We start from the raw sequence: 7,615 nt of genomic DNA on the forward strand, positions 1-7,615 counted from the left end.
CTGTTCTGTTCTCCTCATATACTGTTCTGTTCTCCTCATATGCTGTTCTGTTCTCATCATATGCTGTTCTCCTCAAATGCTGTTCTGTTCTCCTCATATGCTGTTCTCCTCATATGCTGTTCTGTTCTGTTCTCCTCAAATGCTGTTCTGTTCTCCTCATATGCTGTTCTGTTCTGTTCTCCTCATATGCTGTTCTGTTCTGTTCTCCTCATATGCTGTTCTGTTCTGTTCTCCTCATATGCTGTTATGTTCTGTTCTACTCATGCTGTTCTGTTCTCCTCATATGCTGTTCTGTTCTGTTCTCCTCATATGCTGTTCTCTTCTGTCCTCCTCATATGCTGTTTTGTTCTCCTCATATGCTGTTCTGTTCTCCTCATATGCTGTTCTCTTCTGTCCTCCTCATATGCTGTTCTGTTCTCATCATATACTGTTTTGTTTTGTTCTCCTCATATGCTGTTCATTTCTGTCTTCCTCATATGCTGTTCTTTTCTCCTCATATGCTGTTCTGTTCTTTTCTCCTCATATGCTGTTCTGTTCTGTTCTCCTCATATTGTTCTTACATGCTGTTCTGTTCTCCTCATATGCTGTTCTGTTCTGTTCTCCTCATATGCTGTTCTGGTCTCCTCAGATAGTGCTCTGTTCTCCTCAGATAGTGTTCTGTTCTCCTCAGATGGTGTTCTGTTCTCCTCAAATACTGTTCTGTTCTCCTCATTTTCTGCCTTGAATGGTATTTGGGAAGACTGATGATGATATGTCAGTGTTTCTTAACCACATGGATAAACAAGCGTGGGATTGTTGTTTGGAAAGGAAACTGTCACTGTGAGGAGATCAACGACTGAAATCCGAAGGTGACCACACAGCAACGGATTATGCAACATTTGGAGTCTTCAATCACACAGATAAATTAGCGTAGCTCTGCCTGAGGAAAGCTGGTCTGTAAATGTAATAAAACCGCCATGTTTATTAGAACTGCCACTGTGCCAGGTGGCATTTTCTAATGCTTCTGCCCTTCTATTGGATTACCCAGGATGCATCTTACATGGTGCCCTATTCCCTTTATGGTGCACAACTGTTAACCCGTAGTAGTGTACTATATAGGGAATAGGGTGCCATGATCCCTGGTCAAAAGCAGTGCACTATATAGGGAATAGGGTGCCATTTTGGACATCTGCTGGTATAAAATATGATGTAGCTATGTATTTCCCAGTCTGGGAGCCTGTCCATTTATAAGAAATCAATGCCAGAGAGAACGTTTAACGACATGATTTATTCTGTCCATAAATGTTTGATCCCAAACACTTTCATTTGGTGTTATACATCTAGATCTCAAACGTATGCTGTGACAAGATGTCTTGACAAAGCTTTAAATGCATCACTTGTGCAGTGAAGGTATGTGAAATTGGCCTTTATTCACAGATTTCAATTATCATCATCTGATATGTTATTAATTGCTCAAGATCTACTTCATAAGCAGCCTAATTAAAATGATTAAACCACTATAAAATAACAGACAAAGGGGCTACGTTTACACAGGCAGCCCAATTCTGATATTTTTTACCACTAATTGGTCTTTTGACGATCAGAATTGGGCTGCCTGTGTAAACGTAGCCAGAGTGAATCAGTTCTAATTGGTCTGACAAAACTCAAATAGATCTGGGATCAGATTAGAATCAAAAGAGCATCCTACCATCTAAAGAGACAGACACAATAATGAAGACTAATTCATAAAATTGCCTGAGGCACATTTTCAGGGAGGAACAAGTAAACAAATTTGTGCACAACATTTGAGAGAAATAAGCTTTTTGTGCGTGTAGAACATTTCTGCAATCTTTTATTTCAGCTCCTGAAACATGACCAATAGTCCCTGTAAGGGAGGGGGATTTTGTAATTTATCAAAATCCTTGAAATTCTTTCATGTTGTGGTTTTATATTTTTGCACAGTATAGATACATCTCTTTGAAGCCAATAGCTTCAGCTTTCAATAAACGTTTTTCAAGATTTTGATTTCACACTTGCATCACCGTCCTTTGTGACATCAACTCCCAGAAATGTAATTGTACTTCATAGGGATATTACGAAATGAAATTAATGGATGGTCATGTATGGCCATAAGCTCACATTTATTCATAATTAGACTCAAACCTGATGCTTCTGAGAAGAGGTTAACTAAATGAATAGCTAGGGGGGGGATCTGCCTTTCCAAAAATCTAAAAAATAAAATAAATCTATCATTTCACCATAGTCTATCAGGTCCACATTACGTATGGACCTATTTTACAAAAAGCCAGATTGTAAATGAGACTCAATCTGGCTTCTTTTAGTCTGCTGGCTAACACATGTGAAAATAGATTATATCGTTATTTAGTAAAATTATAGTTCTAAAGTTATCAATATATCTACGGTCTTTCCCAGGTTTGGGTAGTAATGTAATTATACATTGTTTCAAAGTGGGCTTGAGACTGTTATGCTCAATACATTCAATAAAGGTGTCAAAAAGTAGAATTCATAGATCATCACAAAATAACTAGCAGCAGGGTGAGTCAGTGAGTCGTATTAGGGTGAGTCAGTGAGTCGTATTAGGGACATGACGTTGCCCTCTTTGGGTACAGCAAGCCCCATCCCCCTCTCCCTGTCTCCTACACCCAGGCTGCTGTGGTCAGAGAGAGGTTGTAAATTCCTTGAGGAGATTATCTCCTCATGGCCACAGTATAGAGAGAGAGTAGTTTCATAGAGAGAACAAAGGAATTTCTTCCACCTCACAGAACTGGAGAACCAAGCAACATTTATGTTCTGGAGAAGGTATAAAAGATCGGTGAAGAATCCAGCTACGAACTGGTCCGTTTGGTACAATTTTGTGAAACTCCTGGGAGACAATACGGCCACATTACCATAACGATGTTTACGTATATAATAGCCTCAGATATGAGGCTTACATCTAATTGTTGTATAAGATGAATGAGTGAGGATGATACTGTTTGTGAAATTGTGTATTGTGATTTTGGACTGTTTAGTGAAGGAAACTCCAGTTTAACTAAATCAGAGGACCGCCCATGAGCACAGTTATGGTCGGGCATCCTGGGGCAGGCCCTTTTCTGCAATTCTGAATAAAAAACCCACCTTGAGAATTTCTCAACAGACCATGTTGCTCTCAATTACGAGAGGACAAAGGTTGCAGACCAGCTTATCTCGATAATGAGAGGGCCAAGGTTTGAGACCAGACTGCTGAATCCTTAAACCATCCCACGTGGTTAAACTCTTAGACTATCGATACCAACAGAATAAGAACAAGTCTTTGATATTAATTACTAGTCTGCAGCTAGGAATTCGGAATCATTGAACGCGAAGAACGACAACCGCCGAAACATCTATCTATAACGACATGAATGAATGTCACTCTGAACTATCCATTCTAACCACGACAGAGAGGGTGGAGAAACTCTCCAACAGAAACAAACTTTTCAACAGAGACCCCGATGACACACTGAGCGTAAATATATATATTGATTGCAATTGTTCCCGAATGAGTAAGTGTTCATGTGTCAAGGATTAGCATTTCAATTGTTATAATTATCAACTCTGTAGTGACTTCTCAGCTGACCCCCAATGCCCTTTTGTCTAACAAGCCGCCATGCCGGTTTAGCCCACTAGGGCACATTCCCATTTACATACATTTACATTTAAGTCATTTAGCAGACGCTCTTATCCAGAGCGACTTACAAATTGGTGAATTCACCTTCTGACATCCAGTGGAACAGCCACTTTACAATCATTTCTTGTAACCATATATACTTTGTTTGTTTGTGTGTGCGCTTCTGTGATTGTTTAGTTGGTTAATAAATAAATTATTTCAGACAATTGATGTATTCATGACTCATAGTGAAGACTGGGTTCGCACAGATAACCAACAATTTACGACGTTTGGAATGAGACTAACGTGAGGTAAAGAATAATTAATTAATCAGAAGACTATTGATCAGATATGAAAATATCTGAAAAGTTATATTAGGAAAATTATAACTTTGTAATCTGAATATTTTCCTTGGTGCCCCGACTTCCTAGTTAATTACAGTTACATGATTAATCAGTTTAATCGCGTAATAATAATTTCAGAGATTCATTTGATAAAGATTAATCTTCAGTTTAATTATGCCAAAGACACGACAAGGGTGAGTCAGTGAGGCATATTAGGGTGAGTCAATGAGTCGCAATAGGGTGAGTGAGTCGTATTAGGGTGAGTGAGTCATATTAGGGTGTGTGAGTCGTATTAGGGTGAGTCAGTGAGTTGTAATAGGGTGAGTGAGTCATATTAGGGTGTGTGAGTCATATTAGGGTGAGTCAGTGAGTTGTAATAGGGTGAGTGAGTCATATTAGTGTGAGTCAGTGAGTTGTAATAGGGTGAATGAGTCATATTAGGGTGAGTGAGTCATATTAGGGTGAGTCAGTGAGTTGTATTCGGGTGAGTGAATCATATTAGGGTGAGTCAGTGAGTCGCAATAGGGTGAGTGAGTCGTATTAGGGTGAGTGAGTCGTATTAGGGTGTGTGAGTCGTATTAGGGTGAGTCAGTGAGTTGTAATAGGGTGAGTGAGTCATATTAGTGTGAGTCAGTGAGTTGTAATAGGGTGAATGAGTCATATTAGGGTGAGTGAGTCATATTAGGGTGAGTCAGTGAGTTGTATTCGGGTGAGTGAATCATATTAGGGTGAGTCAGTGAGTCGCAATAGGGTGAGTGAGTCGTATTTGGGTGAGTCAGTGAGTCGTATTTGGGTGAGTCAGTGAGTCGTATTAGGGTGAGTGAGTCGTATTAAGGTGAGTTAGTGAGTCATATCAGGTTGAGTCAGTGAGTCGGAATAGGGTGAGTGAGTCATATCAGGGTGAGTCAGTGAGTAGTAATAGGGTGAGTGAGTCGTATTAGGGTGAGTCAGTGAATAGTATTAGGGTGAGTGAGTCGTATTAGGCTGAGTCAGTTAGTAGTAATAGGGTGAGTGAGTCATATTAGGGTGAGTCAGTGAGTCATAGCAGGGTGAGTCAGTGAGTAGTAATAGGGTGAGTGAGTCATATTAGGGTGAGTCAGTGAGTAGTAATAGGGTGAGTGAGTCGTATTAGGGTGAGTCAGTGAGTAGTATTAGGGTGAGTGAGTCGCATTAGGGTGAGTCAGTTAGTAGTAATAGGGTGAGTGAGTCATATCAGTGTGAGTGAGTCGTAATAGGGTGAGTTAGTGAGTAGTAATAGGGTGAGTGAGTCATATTAGGGTGAGTCAGTGAGTCATATTAGGGTGAGTCAGTGAGTCATATTAGGGTGAGTCAGTGAGTCGTATTAGGGTGAGTCAGTTAGTAGTAATAGGGTGAGTGAGTCATATTAGGGTGAGTCAGTGAGTCATAGCAGGGTGAGTCAGTGAGTCATAACAGGGCGAGTGGGTCATATTAGGGTGAGTCAGTGAGTCGCAATAGAGTGAGTGAGTCGTATTAGGGTGAGTCAGTGAGTAGTAATAGGGTGAGTGAGTCGTATTAGGGTGAGTCAGTGAGTCGTAGCAGGGTGAGTGAGTCATATTAGGGTGAGTCAGTGAGTCGTAGCTGGGCGAGTGAGTCATATTAGTATGAGTCAGTGAGTCGTAGCAGGGCGAGTGAGTCATATTAGTGTGAGTCAGTGAGTCGTAGCAGGGCGAGTGAGTCATATTATGGTGAGTCAGTGAGTCGTAGCAGGGTGAGTGAGTCATATTAGGATGAGTCAGTGAGTCGTAGCAGGGCGAGTGAGTCATATTAGTGTGAGTCAGTGAGTCGTAGCAGGGTGAGTGAGCCATAGCAGAGTGAGTGAGTCATATTAGTGTGAGTCAGTGAGTCGTAGCAGGGTGAGTGAGCCATAGCAGAGTGAGTGAGTCATATTAGTGTGAGTCAGTGAGTCGTAGCAGGGTTAGTCAGTGAATCGTAGCAGGGTGAGTCAGTGAGTCGTAGCAGGGTGAGTCAGTGAGTCGTAACAGGGCGAGTGAGTCATATTAGTGTGAGTCAGTGAGTCGTAGCAGGGTTAGTCAGTGAATCGTAGCAGGGTGAGTGAGCCATAGCAGAGTGAGTGAGTCGTAGCAGAGTGAGTGAGTCGTAGCAGAGTGATTGAGTTGTAGCTGCTGTTGACAAGTCTGTCAGCCAGACAATGGCGAAGCTAAGTAAACCAGCAAATAGCTATAGCCTATGCCTGACCCTCAGTAGAGGCATTTAAAGCAGCCCCGCCTGTCACACACACACACAATCCCCCGCAATCACAGGGCAGTCCAAGGCCTAACCCTCTTTACAACGCCATCAAAGCCCACCTGTCACACATACTGATTTGTCTGTGATCTGAATGCTTGTGTTTGTGTTTTGTTTTGGAGAAAATGGGGGTCATGTTAGCAGTAACTGCATAACGTTACTGTGAAACCAAGGTAAATAAATACATGTTTCTCAGTTCCACACTATGAGCAGTTACTGCCTTCTGCTTGGTAGGGCAGAATATTTTATTTTTTATTTTTTATTTAACCTTTATTTAACTAGGCAAGTCAGTTAACCTGTTTTATCAAATTATTATTATCAATGACGGCCTACCCCGGCCAAACCCGGTCGACGCTGGGTCACTAGTGGCTGAAATCTTATCAGCTGAAAGATAAAATAGGGAACGTGGGGGGATTTGAACGCATTAAAAGTTAGAGAGCCATGGAAAGAGTCTGTTCTAGTTCTGAGCAGCATCTTTATGCTTTATTTTACTGTATGTGAAGATTAAACATATCACATCATATCGTCATATCATCATCATATCATCATATCGTCATAATCTTCGTATCGTCATATCATCATCATCATATCGTCATATCATCATATCGTCATATCGTCATATCATCATATCGTCATATCATCACCATCATATTGTCATATCATCATCATCATCATCATATCGTCATCGTCATAATCTTCGTATCGTCATAATCTTCGTATCGTCATATCATCATCATCATCATATCGTCATATCATCATCATCATATCGTCATATCGTCATCATCATATCATCATATCGTCATATCATCACCATCATATCGTCATATCATCATCATCATATCGTCATATCATCACCATCATATTGTCATATCATCACCATCATATCATCATAATCTTCATATCGTCATATCATCACCATCATATCGTCATATCATCATCATTTCAAATATAAACCCAGTCCGATATGTTTATCAGACTTAACTTAAATGCATCCATTGCACTGGTGTCATACGCAAATGTGTGGGCTCATGTGGGCTCATTTAGCCAATTATGCAGTTTGTTGTCAATACCTTAAACCATTTCACATGATAAAACACCATTTGCAGATCTCACTTAGACTTTTCAGCAAAACTCTAAACACATTCTCATTCTCAAAACACATTCTGCACTCTAATGCACATGTCATCCACGCTGGTGAACACAAGTGGCAACAATCAAATACAAATAGAGAAGACATGTCATTGATTGAACACAACCACTCAAAGTTGATTTAACCTGTTTCAAATGCTGCGACACAACCAATATAAGCCAGTTCAGAGAGCAAACAGGTTGTTGAAGGTGGGAAGGAGAAAGTCTGAGAATGGATACTGTAGTACAG

The sequence above is a fragment of the Oncorhynchus masou genome, chromosome 33 (genome assembly GCF_036934945.1).
Source record: "Oncorhynchus masou masou isolate Uvic2021 chromosome 33, UVic_Omas_1.1, whole genome shotgun sequence".
Lineage (NCBI taxonomy): Eukaryota > Metazoa > Chordata > Actinopteri > Salmoniformes > Salmonidae > Oncorhynchus > Oncorhynchus masou.